The 22,835-nt window shown below is 42.0% G+C and overlaps 1 protein-coding gene across 3 annotated transcripts in view; it reads right to left on the bottom strand.

Moving 5' to 3' along the window:
- FER (FER tyrosine kinase) overlaps nucleotides 1-21,746 on the bottom strand; it is a 192,950-nt gene extending 171,204 nt beyond the window's left edge. For all 3 annotated transcript variants that reach the window (XM_075725939.1, XM_075725940.1, XM_075725941.1), the window contains exons 1-2: nucleotides 21,718-21,746; nucleotides 4,789-4,896 (exon numbers count right to left, since the gene is read on the bottom strand). The gene's annotated coding sequence lies outside the window, so the exon portion shown is untranslated. The remainder of the gene's footprint in view (nucleotides 1-4,788; nucleotides 4,897-21,717) is intronic.
- Between the last annotated feature and the right edge of the window lie 1,089 nt (nucleotides 21,747-22,835).

The following is a 22,835-nucleotide window of genomic DNA, read 5'->3' as shown; positions in this document are numbered from 1 at the left end:
GAAAAGCAATGGATGTCATCTATTTGGACTTCTCTAAAGCCTTCGACACGGTCCCCCACAACATCCTTCTCTCTAAATTGGGGAGATATGGATTTGATGGGTGGACTGTTCAGTGGGTGAGGAATTGGCTGGATGGTCGCATCCAGAGGGTCGTGGTCAATGGCTCAATGTCCACATGGAGACCGGTGACAAGTGGGGTCCCTCAGGGGTCCATACTGGGACCAGTGCTGTTTAATACCTTTATTAATGACACAGACAGTGGGATCCAGTGCACCCTCAGCAAGTTTGCAGATGACACCAAGCTGAGTGGTGCGGCTGACACACCAGAAGGATGAGATGTCATCCAAAGGGACCGGGACAAGCTGGAGAGGTGGGCCTGTGTGAACCTCATGAGGTTCAACAAGGCCAAGTGCAAGGTCCTGCACCTGGGACGGGGCAACCCCCAATATCAGTACAGATTGGGGGATGAAGAGATTTAGAGCAGCCCTGTGGAGAAGGACTTGGGGGTACTGGTAGATGAAAAGCTGGACATGAGCCAACAATGTGCGCTTGCAGCCCAGAAAGCCAACCGAACCCTGGGCTGCATCAAAAGAAGCGTGGCCAGCAGGTCGAGGGAGGTGATTCTGCCCCTCTACTCTGCTCTGGTGAGACCTCACCTGGAGCACTGCATCCAGCTCTGGAGCCCTCAGCACAAGAAGGACAAGGACCTGTTAGAGCGGGTGCAGAGGAGGGCAACCAAAATGATCCGAGGGCTGGAGCACCTCTCCTAAAAGGACAGGCTGAGAGAGTTGGGGTTGTTCAGCCTGGAGAAGAGAAGGCTGTGGGGAGACCTTATTGCAGCCTTTCAGTACTTAAAGGGGTCCTACAGGAAGGATGGGGGCAACGCTTTTAGCAAAGCCTGTTGTGACAGGACAAGGAATAATGGATTTAAACTAAAGAAGAATAGATTTAGACTAGACATAAGAAAGAAATTTTTTACAGTGAGGGTGGTGAAGCAGTGGAACAGGTTGCCCAGAGAAGTAGTGGAGGCCCCATCCCTAGAAACATTCAGTGTCAGTTTGGACAGGGCTCTGAGCAACCTGATCTAGTTAAAGCTGTCCCTGCTCACTGCAGGGGGGTTGGGCTAGAGGACCTCTAAAGGTCCCTTCCAACCCAAAGCATTCTATGATTCTACGATTCTATGATTACGGCAGAGTCCTTAACTTTACACAATTCTCCCCTAACACAGTCTAGTCTTACTGTACTAAATGGACATCACCTCAGAAACAGACAAGAAATGCTGCCTTATGAAATCCTATAACACAACTGCAGGTCAAAGACACCTGTCTGAGCTAGCTCTAACACACCTGCATCTGATACTGATAAACTTGCAGCCACATCATGGAAGATCTGAACGCATACGTATCAGTAATTTCCACAGATTTGCATAGTTTTTGCAATGCAGGCTGAACCTTCTTTTCTGTATATACACCAAAAATCTGTTCCTATACTAAACAGCTTCAAACTAGATAAGGTAAACTTACATAAACTGCAATTATAGCTCTGGACTGCAGTGCAGACACAGCCTGTGTACTGCATATTCACTAACTCCTGCACTCCAACCAAGTCTTAGCTCTTTTGAACACAGAAGTAGCAATTTCTTCATAGGCTTTAAACTGCCACTTAAATTAGCAGAGTGTTTTACAAACATTAACAGATTTATCTTCCTAACAGCCCACAGGGCAAAGCAGGACTAATAATCTTATTTTACACCGAGAACAGAGACACATAAACTAATATCAACATTGTACCAGCTAATACTGGTATGGACAAGGCTTGAAGACAGACTTTTCAGAGTGCCCAGCATTTTTAGCATACCCAGAAAAAAAAAAAAAAAAAGATGTTATTGGCTTCAGTTACCACACAAAATTTCAGAAGATTTTGCAAATCAGGACCTAGAGCGATCTCCAGGGTAGCCTGACTCCCAGGACCATTCCTCTCTTCTTGCAGTTCCCTGCCTCCATTAGCTCTTCCAGTAAATTATGAAAATAAGCCTCATCCGCTACATGTTTATTGTCAGAACACCAACCATGCTACATAATGAAAGAAACAAAGATCCTATAAAGAAAATAAGAATAGTGTTGTGTTACTATGCATCTACACAAGAGAGACAAGTCAAGGTTGTATGAGTTAACATACAACAATATATGTTAACATGTATGTTAACATGTAACAAATGTATGAGTAACCTTAAACACATTGCAAGCTTTCATATGCTCTTTAATTTGAAGCTGTATATTTTAGTCAGAGTTCTTGCTGATGGCTAGGACCTCGGTCATAAAAAGCAACAGTAAATTCACACTGGCTGTATTTATAAAGGGTAGACTATGTCATTATTAGTTGTATTAATGATAATATTTTCCCAGTTAAAATTTAAGAGTCTTGCAAAACCACTAATATTTCAGTAAGACAAGCAAAAGAAAACATCTTAAAGCACCCACTTACTAACATGACTGGAGCCGCACTTGTGATTTTTTGACACCCTTTAGACCTATATCCACTTTTGTGACCAAACTCATTTTTCTCCTAGCACATTTTAGCACATTACCTAAATATCCTAGCACATTAGCTATGAGAAGAGATAGTATCTTTATTTTCTTACATGCCCGATTCAGAATAGATGGGAACTGAATCTCAGGATGAAGTCTGGCCTTGTGCTATGAGTAAAGTGCTGGCTTGCTTGCTTTTACTTTAACCTCTTGTCTTTTACCAAGAGGCAGGAAGGCAAGGGAGGGAGGAAATATTCTCAGCATATGATATTTCAGTCTGCTTCTGTCAACTCACTGTGGAGCCATAAGACTACAAAAATCAATAGAACAGAAGATCCAACATCATCTTACTCCAGCCTGCTGAGCCTCCCTTCACTAAGTAGTAATTCGATTTTTTCCAATTACACTACTAGATGCCTGGGTACATAGACAAAAATTGTACACATGCTGAACTCTGGTCTTTGTTTTAAATTATTCCATTCACCATGACAGAAGCAGCACAGAAAAAATTTGTTTTGCAAAAGTGATAAAATTCTGATTCAGTAAGACTACCAAGCACAAAGTCTCAGAGCTGATGATTGCCAACTGGGTAAGCCAGCCTCCATATGCCTTCCTTGTAAATTAAGAAAATGTTCAATCAAGACATTCAGCAAAACTCAAATGCTCCAGTATTGTGGAGGCAAAGAAGTGGTGGACGAGTATCCAAGACCTAAGTCACTTAACTGTCAATAAGCTAAAACCCAACAAATTAAAAGATTAAAACGACTTTTAATTTTTTAACACTTTTAATGCTCTTTAACACTTTTAAACAACTGAAAACAGTACAGATCACACAGTCACTTCCTTTTTAGAGTCACTCTCAAAATAACAAACTAATCACTGACAGGAAGTAAACACTCAATGTACATTTAATAACAAACTGTGAATGAGCAACCAGACCTTGAACAGTTCTAAATTTAAGCATAGCTACTGAAGACAGTTTATGACTTCTCTCAACCACGACCACCACAGCGGTGCAGCCAGATTCCAAATGAAGCAATATTAAAATTTGTCAGCATGACAGTGGGAAACTTCAATGACAGTCACATAATCCTTCAATATTGTAACACTCCCCTCAGCAAATATAGCCAATATGCCAGCATTAGTAGTCTTCCTGAATTCCAGCAACAACTCTGAAGAAGCTTCCATAGCCAATCCACATTTAAAGATTGCAATCTGTCCCTGACACATGAGAGTGGCCATACCGTGTCAGACCAAAGGTCCTGTGTGTCTGAAAATGACCAAAATCAAATGGGAAGGGAAGGACAGAGCATGTATACAGCAATACTATCCTAGGATGCTCTCCTACCCTTATAACAACTGATGCCTTCTGTTATATATTGCCATGAAACAGATCCAAGACTGTGATTGCTAATCTTAAAATAATGATGGATCCACAGGCATCAGTTGGAACTTGTGGTTTCATAGTATCAATGACAAGGTAGACAACTGATAAACCACAAACCAGAAGCATGCCTAGCACCCAGTTAAAATCAGAACAGGAAAGTACAGCACACATCTGGCCTCTCCAGATGGAGGAAAATGAATGGGCACAGTATGCAGAGAGCATCACACTCACTCTTGATCTGTTGTCAACTCCCTTGCTCCAAAATCTGCACAGGCTCCAAATCACTTAGTATGGCTTTTATTTTGCAGACCCTTTCTAGAAACAGTAAGAATACTGCAAAATCAGTAAAGGAAGAGGACTTGGGTTCAGGAGACAAATCCTCAAATTCAAGGCTTCCATACTAATTTGAAAGCAGTTTTATAACAGGTGATTAATTTGTTAGATAGTCCACCTCAATTTCTGAATGTGAGGCTTATAGTAGTTATATTCCATTAAAACAATGAAATAAATAATTCTCAGCCCTCCATCCACACCTTAAATAAAAATTAGACTGTTAAACAATTGACATTTCTGTTAGCATAGGATGTACTCCTGGAATGTACAAGACCATGAAACATAAAACACATGCTTTATCTACCATTTGTTTACACTGACTACATATTCAGAATATTATCTGTATTTGATGCAAAATGTATGGAACATGAACTAGCTGAATTAATGCTTCCATAGAGCTACTGCCATCAATAAACATCCAAAGTGGTAATCTAAAGCTAGCCTGAACATTATGAAACTGGTCTGAAATATTAGTCCACTCAAACCAAAATAGGCAGCTTATTTTCAGGAACTCTTTTCTGCAGAACATAGCTCACATACCTTAAAAGATTTTCCTCAAGAAAGGATCCTTAGTACACTTCTTTTTATGTCAACAGCTACTTCTTCTGATTTTCACTTTCTGAAATATACTTTTATTTTCTGGGGAATCTGTGAAAGAAAAACAGATCAAACCTTTTTTATTATTATTTCAACATTTTAAAATACATTGCAAAACTTAAGTAAGTTGCTTTGCATTTTCAGATTACTACCAGAAGACAGATTTGTTTTAAAAAGAGACAGTGTTCAAGAAAACCAAAAGAGCACACGTCTCAAATGACTGCAAGTAGTCGTGTGCTATCACTTCATACACTCAATTTTGAGGGAAGAAATAATTTTGTCTCTACACATGTCACTGCAGATTTTTTTTTAAAGTTCTTGGAATTTCTTACAACACAGTGTATTGTAGCTGGAAAATTAGGTAATTTCATTTATTTGTGAACTTTGCCCTTGATAAAACAAAAAGGATGCCCATTAATAATGAAAACACGGAATACTAAAATTTGTTACATGAAAGACAAACTTAGCAGTGGAATTTTCACTAGACTGTAAGAAAACAAGTGGCAACAGAAATTTCTTATGAGGTTCTAATTACTCTGGTATCTAGAATAGTAAGAGGTCAGAAAGTTAAAACAACTGCAGCACTAAAATTTCAAGCTGTAACTCTGGGCTGCAATCTAGGTGAAGCAAACTGCAACAGAATGCTGGATCTTTGAGGTTTTATATTAACAAAAAAGTATATAAAATATAAAAAAGAACAAGAAACAGGCTTTGCATATAGCTTACAAGTACAGGGTATAATGTATAAGCTACTTCTAGACCAATGTTAAGTGTTCACTCACAATCTCATACCAGAATGTCTCATCTAAAATTAAATCTTTAGATGAGACATTCAATCAGTTCAGCAATGCTCTTGTAAGAAAAGATACATTAAGCAAAACTGAAACACAGACACAGTGTGTAAGGGTAAAGAAGAGAAAAGTGTTTTGCAGATCTCCATATTTAAAACAAAGTACTAATCATGGACACATCTATAAAATCTTACGCAGGGATAGTTTTAGTTCATATTCAAGCAGACATTATTTAGTATTCCTTTCTGGTTACTTAGTGGCATTCTAGGAACAAAGTGCTGCATAATATAAATACAAAACTTCCATTCTCCATGACCAAAAATAGAAAAGACTGTAAGAGATGCTTACATTCAGTCACTGCAAAGAAACAGCAGCTATGAAAGGAGAAAAAAAATGCAGCAGGCTAGAAGCATTACCAAATTCACCACATTTTTAATAACAGATACAAAAATACTTCTTGCAAAGTTGCAAAACCCAAAAGAAAGTCTTCAGCAGCAAAAAATTACAAGCAAGAGAAAAACATTATAGTAAATTTGGCGTCAGTCCTCCCACCACAAATACAAACCAGTTGGAAGCACCAGAATATCACTGGACAGGAACAGTATTTTTAACCCTGTTCCTGGTTCAAATGGGACTCATGAAAGTAAAACACATGCTACACCAGCACCTGGGCACACTCAGGTTTCAAGCAGATGTTAAAGAACCGCATGTGGTATAACGAACCCTTTCTGAAAATTCCATTTATAAATGAAACAACGGATTGGAGCCACTTAAACACAGACAAGCTGGATCTTCTGCTCTCTGCACACAGACAAAAAGCACACCTTTTTTTTAAAGAACTACTCTATCACATACGTTAGAATGGAGAATTTTGTTGATCAATGTAAAAATAAAATGCAAACCCAACTTTTCTTCAGAATTCCAGTTACTACTGACTTTTTATCTACGTGCATATTTTCATCTGCATACAGGTCATTAGTAGAATTTAAAACTGGTACTACAAGTCCAATATTGGTCTAATTGATAGGTGTATACTATCTAGTACATAGAAGTATAATAAAAGCGTGCCAGTAAACTACACAGCCATCTGTAAGAGAGCAATAAAATGTTACAAAATTCCTGGTGCTATTTCTGATCTCAAACATAGCAGTATCTGATAGTTACAGACAGCTTGCTACCTCAGTGCAATAAACCACTAGATAATGAAGATATAAAAGAAAGAATTAAAGGAAGATAAGGATAGAGCAGAAAACCTTGATGATCTGTTGTTTTCTGAAATTACTGCAGAGACAGCCAGCCAATCCCACACCAGATCCTCTTTAGACTGGGGATATGTAAGGCATTCTCAAAATGAAGCATCAGAGGCACATCTAAAAATATCAAATTAATAGTAAGAATTCACCAGAGCCAGATACTACTCAGCTGAAGCATTAAAGCATCAAATATGAAATTGCCAAACCATAAGCCTAAGCTTTTGCAGAATTAAAGGTGACTTAAGTAAAGAGGAATGGAGAGTGGAAAATATATTAAATTTTTCAAAGCTTGACAAGGCAATCGGGAGAAGCACAACAAAGAGTCTGACTTCCACACCGGGCAAGGTGGCTAAAACCATACTGAAGAATTTGTAGACTGGAGTAATAGGGACAAAACAAACAACACAGCTTTCGTAGCGGTAAGTCATGCTTCACAACTTGAACAGTTCTTTGAAGGAATCAAGGATCCTATGGATAAAGGCGTTGGAAGTGGTAATGACCAAAAGACTTCTAAAAAGTTTCTGCTAATGTCTCTCATAGGAAGCTGTTACAGAAGTGAAAGTGAAGACCTTGCACGGTAAGATTTAAGAGACAAAGATTCACAGGGGAGAGAGCCAGAAGCCTCACCAGAACCTGTGCCAGGACTTGGGCTGCTCTTCAGAACAATCACCTGCATCTCCTTCATTTCACATATCATCTGTGCTTAAGTTTGCAAATTATACAAAATTATTATGAGCAATCAAAACTGACATGTGATTAAAAAATTTGCAGAAGAACCCCTGAACACTGAGCAACAAGCATACAAAACAACAGATGAAGTCACATGTCAGTAAATGCAATGTAACACTCTGGGAGAAAGAACTCTAGGTTATTTAATGCCACTACCAGAAAAAGGTCTGGTAGTCTCCGAACATACATCTTCAAAAACATTTGTTCAATGCTTCGAAGTGGTCAGGTTAGGAACCATCCAGAATATCAAACTTTTTTTTTAATGAAGGGAAGAGAGAACATAACATATTCTTACTCTGCTTATATTTTCCACAGTGTTCCTATACCTTCAAATTATTTTATCTCATGAAGAACATAAAGCACCAAAAAAGTATAGGTAATATTGATCAGAGTATGCAGCAGCTTCTGCACAAAGAAAGTAAAGAGAATTTTTAGCTCACAAAACAGATAACTGTGACGGGGTGTCAGATCAAAGTACAAAAAAAAAATCATGATAGCACAGTGACATGGTATGTCAGATGCCTGAAGTGCTTCCCAGAATAACATGGGAACATCAAATGAAATTTTAAAAAGTTGCTCTTAAGTAATTCTTTGCTTAGGAAATAATTATATGAGAGAATTCAATGCCTAAAGACATTTTTGAGTCCAAGAAACAAACAGGTTCAAAAATTATTATTAATATTCATGAAAAAACCAGATCTGTTGAACAGCATAACTTCCATCTCAAGATGTCTCTAAACTGCAAAAGCAAGACAGGAACTACTATTCTACATTTGTGTCAACAGCCCCTTCTTATCTGACAGTAGATGGGCTTCACTGGATTGCGTACAAACACCCTCACACAGTGCACTCTCACTCTTACCCCTGCAGCTGTAGACCACAGTCTTCCCTAGCAGCTCTTGCAGCTCTAATCTTATTAAAAATATATGCCAATAAGAAGCAGTGAGCTCCAACAAAGAATAGGATTTACACTTGTCAGTAGTACAAAAAAAAAAAAGAGAAAAACCAACAAAAAATAAACTGGATAAAAGCACAGAAACCAACTCTCAGACTGCCTCCCTAGAATTACAAGACACACTTCCTTTTTTGGATACACAAAGTTTTCATTTACCTGTTGGAATTCTTTTTGCACATGCAAATGGCAGTAATAGACATGACGGAAGTCGCTAACAACCATGTAGATGTAAGGTTTACAATCTAAAGGCACCATCTAATTCTCTCCCTTTCCACCAAAGAACCATATATACTTATCTATGGAAGAGAGATTTGTGCCAAGACTTGGTTTTCTCAGACCATCTGATTTAGTATTCCCCTGCCCTGAGCATGAGGAAAAAGTTTCTCAATGATGAAATCTCACCTTCTCCACCCCATGACTGAGGAACAGAGAAGAGACTAGCCACTTCTTTGCAACCATAATATTCTATGTTTTGACTAAGCAATTCTAATTCTTTCAATCTCATTTTATATACCACTGCTGTCCTCTGAACACCCTCCAATTGGTCCCCATCTCGTTCAGAGTTCAGAACCTAAAACAGTGGGGTGCTGTAGGACCCACCAACTCTGAGAAGAGCAGAGAGATTACTTCAAATTACTTTTGAGCTCCTGCCCAAGTGCTTTAACCTCTTCCTAACAGCACGATACTGTGTCCTTCTTAGCTCATGATCCAAAAATTCCTGGTCCTTTTCCACAGAACTGCACCACATGCCGTTTCTTCCCCCATCACGCACCCATGCAGTCCAGCCTACAGACAGTATGATGCTTTCGTGCTCACTGACACCATGCTTTGTTCCAGATGTTGCCTCCCATTTATCAAGATTATTCTATATGGTAATCTCATTCTCCACCACACCTGCAGTTGTTCCCAGATCCCCATAGCCTGAAAATTTCCTCAGCATGCCCCTTATTTTATCATCTCGCGCCTCCTCTGAAAAAGGTGCAATAGGAAGAGGTGCCATTTGGTACTGAACCATGAGGTAAGTGCTCTTTAGGCGCAGTTACTCAACCTGTTCTGCTTCCATTCTGCAGAATCTTCTACCTCACAGTCACAGGTAAATAGCAAGGTAGATGCTGGAGACTGAATCTCACCAGGCAGAAGAGTACATGAAGGTGAAGGCAGCTGCAGGTTCGGAAGAGCAGAGCTAGGCTGGCTGCCATAAGTCACACTCTGCCACCATGCCTCAGGACTCAGTGCTGTGTGCTTGTCAACTCTGAAAAAGGCAGTGCCGCATACAAAATAACACACACCCCCCTTGCTTTCAAAGGGTAAGTGCCCCTAGTTTCTTGTTACCTTACATGTGTTACAAGTAAAGAAAGCCTTCCTTCCCATATTTTTCCAGGAATTAAACGTTCCTTAAATTAAGTTCCAGGCTGCAAGGAAAGCCAAAGAAAAGCACGGCCTCAATAGAGAGTGCCTGACCAACGAATTTTCACTGAGCTCTCAATTCTCCAGTGTTGCAACATTTATCGCTACACTAGATCTTAACAGAAAAACGGATGAGGAGGATGAGGCTGATAAAAATGATTCTTATGTGGCAGGCACTGTACTCCAGTATCTCCAACCCTGTTGTAAGTTCCACCAGCTAAAGGACAGGACTGTTCTAGAACTACAAAGAAACACAGAATGCTAACATGACTGAAAGTTGGCGACAAATTAAAAAAAACTAAATACACTCATCAGTGACTCAGGCTCGTTTTAAAGTGTGTATTAGGTAATGTATTAAAGAAACTTCTGAGCAAACAAGAGCAACAAAAGACAACTGAAGTATTGCATTTTCAAGAGACTTCTTGTCTTAGATGAATAGTGAAGACAGAAACAACTGCTAGGAAAAGTGGCAGCAAGAGTCAACACTGAAATTAAAAAGTAGCTGTAGTAACCTTGTTGACTAATGAGTTAGTCTATGCATGACTAACTTAATTTCTTTGCTGATTTCTTTCACTCAATTAGATGCCGACTTCGCCAGTTTGAAGGCAGAATCATAGAATCACAGGATCACTTAGGTTGGAAAAGACCTTTAAGATCATCCAGTCCAACCATTAATGTAACGCTACCAAGTCCACCACTAAACCAGTTAAGGGTTGAGTAGCAATTTCATGTTTCCTGGCTTGGCTTATTTTTTAATGAAAGTAAAAACTAGGAATCATTAAGGTTGGAAAGGATCTTTAAGATCATCAGTCCAACCATCAACCTAACACCACCATGCCCACTAAACCATGTCCCAGAGTGCCACATCTACCTGTTTTCGGAACTATTCCAGGGATGATGACTCCACCACCTCTCTGGGCAGCCTCTTCCAATGCTTGACTACCCTTTCTGTGAAGAAATTTTTCCTAATATCCAATCTAAACCTCCCCTGACGCAGCTTTGAGGCCATTTGCTCTCATCCTATCACTAACTACTTGGGAGAAGAGACCAACACCCACCTCACTACAACCTCCTTTCAGGCAGCTGTAGAGAGCGATAAGGTCTCCCATCAGCCTCCTCTTCTCCAGGCTAAACAACCCCAGTTCCCTCAGCCGCTCATCAATGCTACTTGTGCTCCAGACCCTTCACCAGCTTTGTTGCCCTTCTCTGGACACGCTCCAGCACCTCAATGTCCTTCTTGTATTGAGGGGACCAAAACTGGATACAGTATTCCAGGTGCGGCCTCATCAGTGCTGATTACAGGGGGACAATCACTTCCCCTGCTCCTGCTGGCCACACTATTCCTGATACAAGCCAGGATGCTGTTGGCCTTCTTGGCCACCTGGGCACACTGCTGGCTCATGTTCACCTGGCTGTCTACCAACACCCCCAGGTCCTTTTTGGCCAGGCAGCTTTCCAGCCACTCTTCCCCAAGCCTGTAGCATTGCATGGGGTTGTTGTGACTCAAGTGCAAGACCTGGCACTTGCCCTTGTTGAACCTCCTATAGCTGGCCTCAGCCCATTGATCCAGCCTGTCCAGGTCCCTCTGCAGGGCCATCCTACCCTCGAGCAGATCAACACTCCCACCCAGTTTGGTGTCATCTGCAAACTTACTGAGGGCTCACTCAATCCCTTCAACCAGATCATTGATAAAGATATTAAACAAGACTGGCCCCAATACTGAGCCCTGGGGAACACCACTTGTGACCGGTCGCCAACTGGATTTAACTCCATTCACCACAACTCTCTGGGCTCAGCCACCCAGCCAGTTTTTTGTCCAGCGAAGAGTACGCCTATCCTAGTGGATGAGGGAAAAGCTGGTTGGGTGGTCTATAACAGACTCCCAGCAGGATGTCTGCCTTGTTGGCTTTCCCCCTCACCTTACATCTATAAGCACTCAACCTTATCATCACCACTGTTGAGCTCTATACAGTCGAAACACTCCCTAACATACAGAGCCACTCCACCGCCTCTCCTTCCTTGCCCATCCCTTCTGAAGAGCTTATAGCCATCCAGTGCAGCACTCCAGTCATGAGAGTCATCCCATAAGGAAGCAGTCTTCCTTATCTGGGAAAAAAACCAAACCTCTGAAGGTAACTTTTCATATCTTGATATCCATCTGCCTTGAGATAAACACATGGCAAGTCAGAATGAACACATGTCTATACACAACCCCCCCCCCAAGCACAAACCCTCAATCCCAGGGCCACCTACTGAAGTATCTCTTCAGGAAAGACAGAGGAGGGAAGAACACTGACATAGTACTGAGGGTCTCTAATCATCACAAAACACCATGTAAGACTCCTCCTTGGAAAGATTTCAGGTCCCAAAACCCTTCCAGCTGTTGCCACTGCACGTTTCAACTTAGAAATCCAGAATACTGCTAGGAGCTTCTTCCAGAAGCACTGTAGTACCTCTTGAGATTTAAAGACAGCCATAGAAAAACAGAAATCCACAGGACGTGAAATACTTTTAAAAGTCTAGAGGCAGTTTAATTTCTTCCTATGGCCCAACATCAGCCAGAATTTCTTGCTGCAGCCAAAACAATTAGATTAAAAATCCTCCATTAGCCTGTAATATATGACAATATTGGTCTCCTCGGGAAAAACATAATCTAGTTCCAAGTATTTATCGCTCCTTGAAAAGAAATTCAAAGAGCAATCAGGGTGTTGCTTCTTCTTTCCTCCTTCATTAAACTAATTACATCCTTCTGGTTCATTAAACCCTCTACTTAGTTAACTCGCTGTTCATTCAGTCTTCCTGAGGTCACTTACCTCCTTGGCACCACTGTATCACATTAAATGTAGTTTGATTACAGAGTATTCTGTACAGAAAACCAGCCCACAAGGAACACAGGTCCATGAGGAAGAGAGTCCAGCTGATATTCTACACTGTTATACTGCAGGAAATATAACATATTGTGTGGTTCAGTGAAAGGTGTTGCCTCAAGTCTTTGTTTGGTGTTCCTGAGCTAAATGACTTTTCCTTCACACGCTCTGTATCCTAAAAGATACTCACTGCGATAACTCTCTGTTAAATGGGATACAGTTACTCTCACTATAAAGGTAGTCACCAGAAAGACAGATGACTGAGCTACAGATTTGCACCTTCTTAAACACTTGAAGTGCATAACAAAGTTTAATACATACATTTTACAAATATATACCAGGGCTAAGTTTTCAAGATACATGAAGAAACCTACCCTATCTTTTTAGATCCAGTCAGTTTTGTTTGGGTATCATCAGCCTTCCCAGTTATAAAGAACAATCCTTCTGAAGGGTATTATTCTCACTTGAAAATGTAGAAATGGATCAAGCTTTAATTAATGGATGTTGTAACAGACAGTTAAAAGTTGTGGATGTTTAACCTCTCAGGTCTCTGGAAAAATGGTACTGCAGTGCACATGAGAAAAAAAACCCAGATGCTTGGACTCTTTACAGGGAAATATATTTGCATACATAAGATTCAGCCTAACTGATCTATATTGCAACAGATCTTTTTTTTTATCCCCCGTCTTTCATTCTTCATATCAAAAGTATTCTTTCCAGAAATGATACCAAGCAGCTAACTTTTCATTTACAAGGCCAATGTTCTTCAGGACGTAGCACCATCCATGGATATTCTTCAGAAAAAAAATATTTAGGGTTGATAGTAATGTTTGTGTTATAGGCAAGGATTATTTAGGTCCCTCAGAATTCTTGCCTTACTGTACTCTAGGACAGTTGAAGGGAATTGGACTAACTGCATCTCTAAACCTGAAATCCCAGTTTAATCTGAGCAAAATTCTGTAGAGGGACACAAGACATCCTATTGTAATAGTCAAATGTTAACAACCATCTACTTAATCACTGCTTTGGAAATGGCAGCTCCCACCTGCTGAAAGCAGACTAACCACATCCACACTGCAAATCCCTACATCTCCACCAGGCTCCCCAACTCTGGTTGGGGGGACTTTGGTGATGAAATACTAGAGCGCAAGAGATTACCGTGTCACAGCCCATCAGAATGATGATGTCAGCATGACACATAGGGTATGCACGGCATGCTTTCTGGAAACATGAAGCCTTAGGTTTGAGGACACAGGGCATACAGGCATAGGATACCTCCAGAAGACTGTTCTGTATAGGACACAAATCTGCTGCAGTGTGCATCCATACTGCGGCTGGAGCAGAGCCTGAAGAAAACAATCCTGTCAGCTAAGGGCAGGCTTCCTTTCAGAGGGTACCAGCTGGCTCCAGAAAAGCAGTGTTAGAAAGCATGCAACGTGGAAAACTAAGAGGCCGTGGAGGAAGATAAGGACTGAATCAAACCAAGATTTTGACCTCAATAAGGATATGTGTAATTACCTCCTCACATAAAAAAGAATGATTTAGATAAATTACATGATCTAGATGCCAATTAAATTTGTTAAAATATTAGCTTCATATTCACTTAACACGTTCACTGATGAGAGACTTCCCCCTCCAATTTCAACATTCACCTAATCCAAAAGACAGAACTAGGTATTAAAAGGCCTTCCTCTATTTTTGTTACAGACATTTAACTCTTTACAATTCTTTGCTTTTTCAGCTGTGTACTTCAGCTGCTAACATTTTTCTATATTTGGCAAATCAGGCACTTCCTTTTATCTGGTGAACTTCAGTTACCACATCTGTTGAACTGATAAACAACCATATTCTGGAAATTATGGAAAAGCTATTCTCCTTGGGAGAAACCACAGCATTCACAGCATCAACATACAACAGATATACTAACAATAAACAAGTGTGTGTTTTTCTGATTCCATGCTTTATATCCTTTCATCAGTAAAAAGGTGCTCCAAAGTTGTATGATTTTCCTTAAACTTGGCTACAAAACCAACTCTCACAACGTTTTGCTGAAGGGATAGCACAATTGTTTTAAAATACCATTATTTACAGTGTTTAAGCTGTCCCATTTTTAAAACTTAGCATTTCACCTGACTGCACCCCTTATCTGGAATTCCTGAAATTTACCTGGGATACAAATACTGTGGGATACTGTTTTACATTTATGAACATTTCAAAGCAGAAGCCACCACTAGGAAGTCAGATGCTATCTGAAAGAAACCCAAAACATTAAAGAAAGCTTTTGCATAATTCACAAAGCTGCATTTTAATAGACACAGTGGCAGTACACTAAACTAAACAGATTTTAACAAACTTAGACAGTTTAATAGCAGACAGAACAAGCTTTAGGTATTCAAAGATTAAGAAGGTTTATCCTAAGACCCTACTCTTATTTGTTTATAGGTTCACCAAGGGTGACTTTTGTGATTTACTAGACCAGCGGCTAATAACCTCCACCAGCCGAGCCATTATTAGTATGTTATTTGTCTGAGCATTACAGCACCAAATATTAAATGAAAGTATTCCTTCCTTTATTAAATAACCATTAAATATATGCCCCTTCCCATTGCAGTCTGTTTTGTACTGAGAAAAACAAATTATTACTGTCATTCTCAGTTCAAAGAGCAAACATTATAAATGCGATGATGAACCACGTAAGTTACAATATGCTGTCAATACATGGAATAAGAGTTTCCAATTTTTTTAAAGCAAAAACTTAGGCATAAACAGAGCTGGAGAAAAGCAGCAAAGCTGACAAATCAAGTACTGAAATTAAGAGATTCACAAATTGAGGTTGAAAACCCAAATGCCACCCTCTTTGGAATATGCATTATGTGATCATGTAATTACTTCCACAGTGCTTTTCTCCAGAAATGCCTGACTCATTTAGTACAGAGGACGGATTGCTCTGGGGATGATTCAGCATTCTGTCAGAGGGGCTCATCTTCACAACTCTATCACACTCATTGCTGTAATTGTATGTCTCCCAGTTTCTAAACAGGCAATTTCAGGCAACAAAAGGGCTCATGATTAATGCACTTTAACACTTCTGATTCTATTTCTGCTTCTGGCAAAGAGTGCTTACATAATACACAACAATTCACAAACTTTTCACAGGTTGCCCCTACTTAAAAGGTAACTGATTTTTCATTAGGTCTTAATCATGGTAATTTATTTTGATGCTTGAGCTTAATTTCTTAATGTCTCAGTTCCTCATGTTAAAATAAATCGCTTCCAAAACCACCATATTAAAAAAAGGTTGTGAGACTCTAAGATCAAATGATGACAGTTACAAGAGAGCTTGCAAAAGGACTGTCTTCAGACCAAGATTTAAATACCATACAGAAAAATGCCTAATACATGATAAACTATTTAGCAGTTATTTGTTAAGTATTTTCATTACTAGCACTTAATAAGACAGGGTTCCAAATGGACTACAGTATTGTGCAAGCAATATTGTAAAGCATACCTAAACGACAGATTAAGAGTACACATGCGATGTTTTTATTTCTCCCTTAACAGCTGAAAGTTTCATGTGATCGTCTTAATAGAGAGCTATGTCACAGAAACATCTCACAGTACGCAACTACTGCTGTTACTCCACGTTCACCCTGTCAACAACATAAAGTCAAGATTTGGCCTGAGTAGCAAGTCTCTCCTCAGCAGAAAATAAGAGCAACCATATCAGAAAGCCTAACAAAATACCCTTGCTGCTCAAGGTGCAAGTTCACAACATCGACAAGATTAAGCAGCCAGAGCTGTGTTCTAACAAGCCAACTAATACATTTCAAAGATCAGGAACTCAGGCAAACCTGTGCAGCTGGCCAGAAAACAGTCACTGAACCATAGTACAGTTATGAGTATGGAGAGTTGTCTCTACACACTGCTATGACACTCATCTGTGTGTCGTAAGCTGATTAGTAACAAGCTCAGATGTGGGAAAGAAAGTTTGAAATTATATGTGGCTAAACCATTTGGCATTTTCCCTCTGATGTAGAAAGGCAGCAGCGCAAAGGAAGCTGGTGACTATAGAGCAAATGGTAATTTGAGAACCAAAGTAGAATGATGTTATGAAGTCCAATTCATTCACTTAGGTTAATAATAGCATTAAGGTTAATAACGGCATTAAGTCTTAATTTATTGGGAATCTATTTTTATCATCATCATCAGGGAAACACACTGGACTGAAAAAATCCCTATTACTTCAGACTCATTACACTCAAAACTGACCTGAACTCTGCATTTAAATTTTCAGGAGTAATTGGAAAAGATTACAGTCATGCTCTCAAATATGATTTCATGCTATGAGATGACAGGAATCAAAATCCTCCATCCTGTGAAGAAAGAAAAAAGGGAGGAAAAAGGGAGGAAAAAGGGAGGAAAAAGGGGAGAAAAGGGGGAGAAAAGGGGGAGAAAAGGGGGAGAAAAGGGGGAGAAAAAAGGGGGAGGAAAAAGGGGGAGGAAAAAGGGGGAGGAAAAAGGGGGAGGAAAAAGGGGGAGGAAAAAGGGGGAGGAAAAAGGGGGAGGAAAAAGGGGGAGGAAAAAGGGGGAGGAAAAAGGGGGAGGAAAAAGGGGGAGGAAAAAGGGGGAGGAAAAAGGGGGAGGAAAAAGGGGGAGGAAAGGGGGAGGAAAGGGGGAGGAAAGGGGGAGGAAAGGGGGAGGAAAGGGGGAGGAAAGGGGGAGGAAAGGGGGAGGAAAGGGGGAGGAAAGGGGGAGGAAAGGGGGAGGAAAGGGGGAGGAAAGGGGGAGAAAAGGGGGAGAAAAGGGGGAGAAAAGGGGGAGAAAAGGGGGAGAAAAGGGGGAGAAAAGGGGGAGAAAAGGGGGAGAAAAGGGGGAGAAAAGGGGGAGAAAAGGGGGAGAAAAAAAAGGGAGAAAAAAAAGGGAGAAAAAAAGGGAGAAAAAAAAAGGGAGGAAAAAAAAGGGAGAAAAAAAAGGGAGAAAAAAAAAGGGAGAAAAAAAAAGGGAGAAAAAAAAGGGAGAAAAAAAAAGGGAGAAAAAAAAGGGAGAAAAAAAAGGGAGAAAAAAAAGGGAGAGAAAAAAGGGAGAAAAAAGGGAGAAAAAAGGGAGAAAAAAGGGAGAAAAAAGGGAGAAAAAAGGGAGAAAAAAGGGAGAAAAAAGGGAGAAAAAAGGGAGAAAAAAGGGAGAAAAAAGGGAGAAAAAAGGGAGAAAAAAGGGAGAAAAAAGGGAGAAAAAAGGGAGAAAAAAGGGAGAAAAAAGGGAGAAAAAAGGGAGAAAAAAGGGAGAAAAAAGGGAGAAAAAAGGGAGAAAAAAGGGAGAAAAAAGGGAGAAAAAAGGGAGAAAAAAGGGAGAAAAAAGGGAGAAAAAAGGGAGAAAAAAGGGAGAAAAAAGGGAGAAAAAAGGGAGAAAAAAGGGAGAAAAAAGGGAGAAAAAAGGGAGAAAAAAGGGAGAAAAAAGGGAGAAAAAAGGGAGAAAAAAGGGAGAAAAAAGGGAGAAAAAAGGGAGAAAAAAGGGAGAAAAAAGGGAGAAAAAAGGGAGAAAAAAGGGAGAAAAAAGGGAGAAAAAAGGGAGAAAAAAGGGAGAAAAAAGGGAGAAAAAAGGGAGAAAAAAGGGAGAAAAAAGGGAGAAAAAAGGGAGAAAAAAGGGAGAAAAAAGGGAGAAAAAAGGGAGAAAAAAGGGAGAAAAAAGGGAGAAAAAAGGGAGAAAAAAGGGAGAAAAAAGGGAGAAAAAAGGGAGAAAAAAGGGAGAAAAAAGGGAGAAAAAAGGGAGAAAAAAGGGAGAAAAAAGGGAGAAAAAAGGGAGAAAAAAGGGAGAAAAAAGGGAGACAGGAAGGAGACAGGAAGGAGACAGGAAGGAGACAGGAAGGAGACAGGAAGGAGACAGGAAGGAGACAGGAAGGAGACAGGAAGGAGACAGGAAAAAGGAAAAAAGGAAGGAAAAAGGAAAAAAGGAAAAAAGGAAGGAAAAAGGAAAAAAGGAAAAAAGGAAAAAAGGAAAAAGAAAAAATTTTTTAAAAAAGGAAAAAACCAAACATACAAAAAAAGCCGGTTTAGAAGCACACGTAGCTCTTAAAAAGAAAGGTAAATATCTTCCCTCAAACCCTGGAAACAAAGCTATGAATTCCACTGATTCACTACTAAAAAAGGTTTCTAAAATAGATCTTTCCAAAAAAATGCTACTGTTACCTAACACAAATGTTATACAGCAGAAACTTGCTGTGTATTTACATGCACAGTATTTTAAATCCTTTAACTCCCTAATAAAATGGTAAGTACTCCACACTTCCAAGACTATCTCTACTGTATAATAATCCTCTCCACTAAGTTTTCAAAGTCCATTTTTATAAGGCAAAACACCAACACTACAATTAAGACAGTACTAAGCGGATAGTTTCATCTTTGAGATAGGAGCATATATGCAGTTTACTTCCTGCTGGTATGAACGTAGGCTTTCCTCTCTTCTCCTGCTGCTCCTCCTCCCCCCCCCCCCCCCCCCCCCCCCAAGCGAAAGAATCCCCTTTCCCTTCCCGAGACCCACTTCCCACACGCTGCAAAAAAACTCCTCCCTGCGAAGTGATGACCTCATGCTGCTAGCCCATCTCCTTGTATGGAGCAACCCCGGGCCGGCTGCCAGCCTTCTCCGCCTCCAGGCTGACACGGCAACATACCTTCCCTCACCCCGCTGCCTCCCAGCTGGGCGAGCAGCGAGCAGCGGCGGCGAGCGGCGGGGGCAAGCCGGGCAGGAAGAGGGGGTCTCCGCACGGACAAAGGACAGACCGCCAGACGCCGGCCCCAGGCTGGCGCCCAGCAGAACCCCACGCTGTTTCCAGCGAAGCACCTCTCCTCTCCGCGGGCACGAAAGGCCAAACTGAACTCCCGACGTTTTGAAGTACGGAAAAACATCCTACGCTACCTAACTGCAGCGCAAACCCACGCAGCCAAACCTTGCTTCCCCGTGTTTAATCTCTTTATTCCAGTGAAGCAAATGTTACCTCTCCCCCCGCTTCTTGGAGACGACCGGTTTATCTTCCTTTGTATCACTCTACTTTAAAATCCTCCCGCCCCTTCTTTGGCCTGTCTTTACTTTCAAGTGTCTCCTCAGAATGATGTCTACATGATCACCTCATACACCGGCAACCCAAACATCAACTGAAGAACCTTCCTTTGACAGATTCAGTTGTGCCACAAAGTTGTAGTTGGTTGCCGATTCTCTCCCCCATCCCACCAGGGTAGGGGGAGTAAGCGAGCGGCTGTGTGGTGCTTAGTTGCTGGCTGGGGCTAAACCACGACAGCAGGAAAGGATCTTGGTGATGGTTAACAGAGCTTTTGCCCAGTGAAAAAGTAACCTTGTACATACAAGACTTGATCTTCCCCTTCAAAGAAATATCCCCAAAGCTCAGCTCTTCTGCGGTTATAATGTGCCACGCACATGTATCTTAAACTTGTAAAAGTACTGACAATTTGCTTCAACACATGAAAAAGGAATTTATAAAAGGAGGGAACACATCTGTCTCGCCAACAATAACCATTACTGTAACTCAACCTGTAAGATGTCCATCATTTGCAATTTGCTTTGACTGTGAGCAGATTAGAAGTACGAATGTCCCACCTCCTTGAGTCTTCCAAAGACTAGCATATACATGTAGTAAACTGTATCAGTCATCTCTTTATTATAGATTATTTAGTAAGTACAATTAACTGAAAATAACACCCAGTAAATTCTTTTGGCCAAAAGGTTTCAGATGTCACCCAGGTTTTTCTTACACTGCAACTTGTTAAAAGAAGCTGCATTAAAATACAGCAGAGCACCAAAGCCACTTTGTGCAGGTTTGTTACAAAGTGGAGAAGAGTTACATCAACTACTTGGAAAGCGCTGCTGCTTTCTTGCAAACAGAAGACGAGCTGGCTTGTTTGAAAGTATAACAAAACCCTAGGTGTTCACTTAGGATGTGTCACTTCCAAGGGTGTATGCTCATGTAAATTCAAACAAAGTAGAAACATATGCCAACATGAAAAGGGATGTTTAATGCCCTTCTATATATTTTGTTCTCAAATACCAGATATGTGAGCATTCAGGACCCCCGCAGATGCCAAACCCATAAAGCCTAAAAACGCGGATGAAAAAGCCAGGGCGGTAGCACTAAGGCGTCCCTACCTATGCAGGCTCGCTAAATTGTACAGCTTTGTCACGGGGAGGGGGGAGAAGAAAAAAAACCCAAACCAGGGGCGTTGCGTTTATTTGGCGGGGGGGGGGGGGGGGGTAGGGGGCGGGAGGGGGGAGCACACATCCCAAAGTTTCAAGCGGTGGCCCCGCGCCCTCCCGTTATTCGCAGCAGTTACAGCCCGGCCAGCGCGCCGCGGCCCCGCCGCAGCGCGGGAGGGGAACAGACACGCCGGGCACCGGCGGGGACCGGCGCCGCGGAAGCGGGACGGAGCCAGCCCCCTTCCCCGCTTCGCCCCGCAGCCCGGACCCCGCCGGCCCGGCCCCGCGCAGGGCCCCGCGCCCCCGGCCCGACGGCAGCCCCGGGGGCGGGGATCCGCGCCCGCAGCGCTGCCTACCCCGCCGGGGCGGAGCCGCCGCCGGGCGAGAGGCGCCCCTGACGTCTCCCCGCGCCGCCGCCGCAGGAAGCGACCGGATGCCGCCGCCGCCACCCCCTCAGAGGAAGGCGCAAGCGGCGTCGGTGCCCGCCCCGCCCCGCCCCGCCCGCAGGTAAACCCCCGCGCGGGGCCTACCCGCCCCCTGCACCGGCTGCCCGCGGGGCGGGCGGGCAGGGCACGGCAAGGGGTGGGGGCGGCCGCCCCCTGGCCCGGGCGCCGCTGCCGGGAGCGGGCACCAGCGGCGGCGGCGGCGCGCCGCGCACGGCACCTACCTACCTGACAAGCCGAGCCCCTCCGCCACCGCGGGCGTCACGGCCCCACCAGCACCACGTGACCGGGGCGGGCCAATCAGCGCCAGGCTCCTCTCTCCCTCACAGCCAATCCGGACGCTCCCCGCCTCCTGGTGACGTCCTCCAGCTGACGGCCAGTCAGCGAGGGAAGATGCGTAACCGGTGCCGCCTCCCGGCTCCGAGAGACGCGCGATTGGAAGGGAGCCGTGCCGCTCCGTGGGGGGCGGGGCTGCCCCCCCCCCGCTCCGCCTCCGGCGCGCGGTGCGTCCGTTTCCCAGCAACGGTTTTCCTCACAACTCCTTGTTTTACAAGACACGCCTGGAAATACCTTAGGGTTAGTGAAGAATGGGCACAGAAGATTAAATTCAAGGTTTAATAACCGGTAAGGCATATTTACACAATTACAGCACTATGATACAACGTACACTGCGTTTAATCTATTTGTACAATTTCTGTGCTGTTTGTTACTCGATCATGGAAATGTAGGTGTGAACCTAAAAAAAAAAAAAAAATGTATGAGACCAAAAGATGGCAAATCCTGAGGAAATAAGTCCTGGATATCGCAGCTTATGGACAGTAGACAAGGAGTCGGATGTTTTGTTACATTGCCAACTCAGCATCAGGAACAGGTAATGAGAAGCAGAAAAGAAAAAAAAAAAAAACGAAAATAAGAAAAAAAGGGGTGGGGAGGAAATAAGAAAAAAAAAGAGCTATTATTGTGGCACTAACTTAACAGGTTTAGGGAAACTTCATGAATATCGAAGTGTTGTATATTGTCTTTTGTAACAGGTTGTGTTTAAAGCAAATGAAAAATTCAATTTAATTAAGTAGTAGTACAAAATCTGATACCACAATGCATTTCATACATACAGAATGACATAAGAGCCCCATAACAGTTTAGGGAAGAGTCACAGACAAATACCATTTCTCAAGGGGCTGCCAGTCGCTGGTATTTAGGAAGGAGTCTAAAACACATGTTGGGCATGCGCATGTGGGCAGAGCAATCCTATTCCAATCCACAGCTTCTTAAACTAGAATTTGCTTTTAAATCAGAGTGTTTAAAAAGCACTAGTGAAACTTTGCAGTATGTAGTTTTCTACCTCT

This window comes from Pelecanus crispus, chromosome Z (assembly GCF_030463565.1).
Source record: "Pelecanus crispus isolate bPelCri1 chromosome Z, bPelCri1.pri, whole genome shotgun sequence".
NCBI classification, from domain to species: domain Eukaryota; kingdom Metazoa; phylum Chordata; class Aves; order Pelecaniformes; family Pelecanidae; genus Pelecanus; species Pelecanus crispus.
This window is presented reverse-complemented; position numbering and strand designations above follow the sequence as displayed.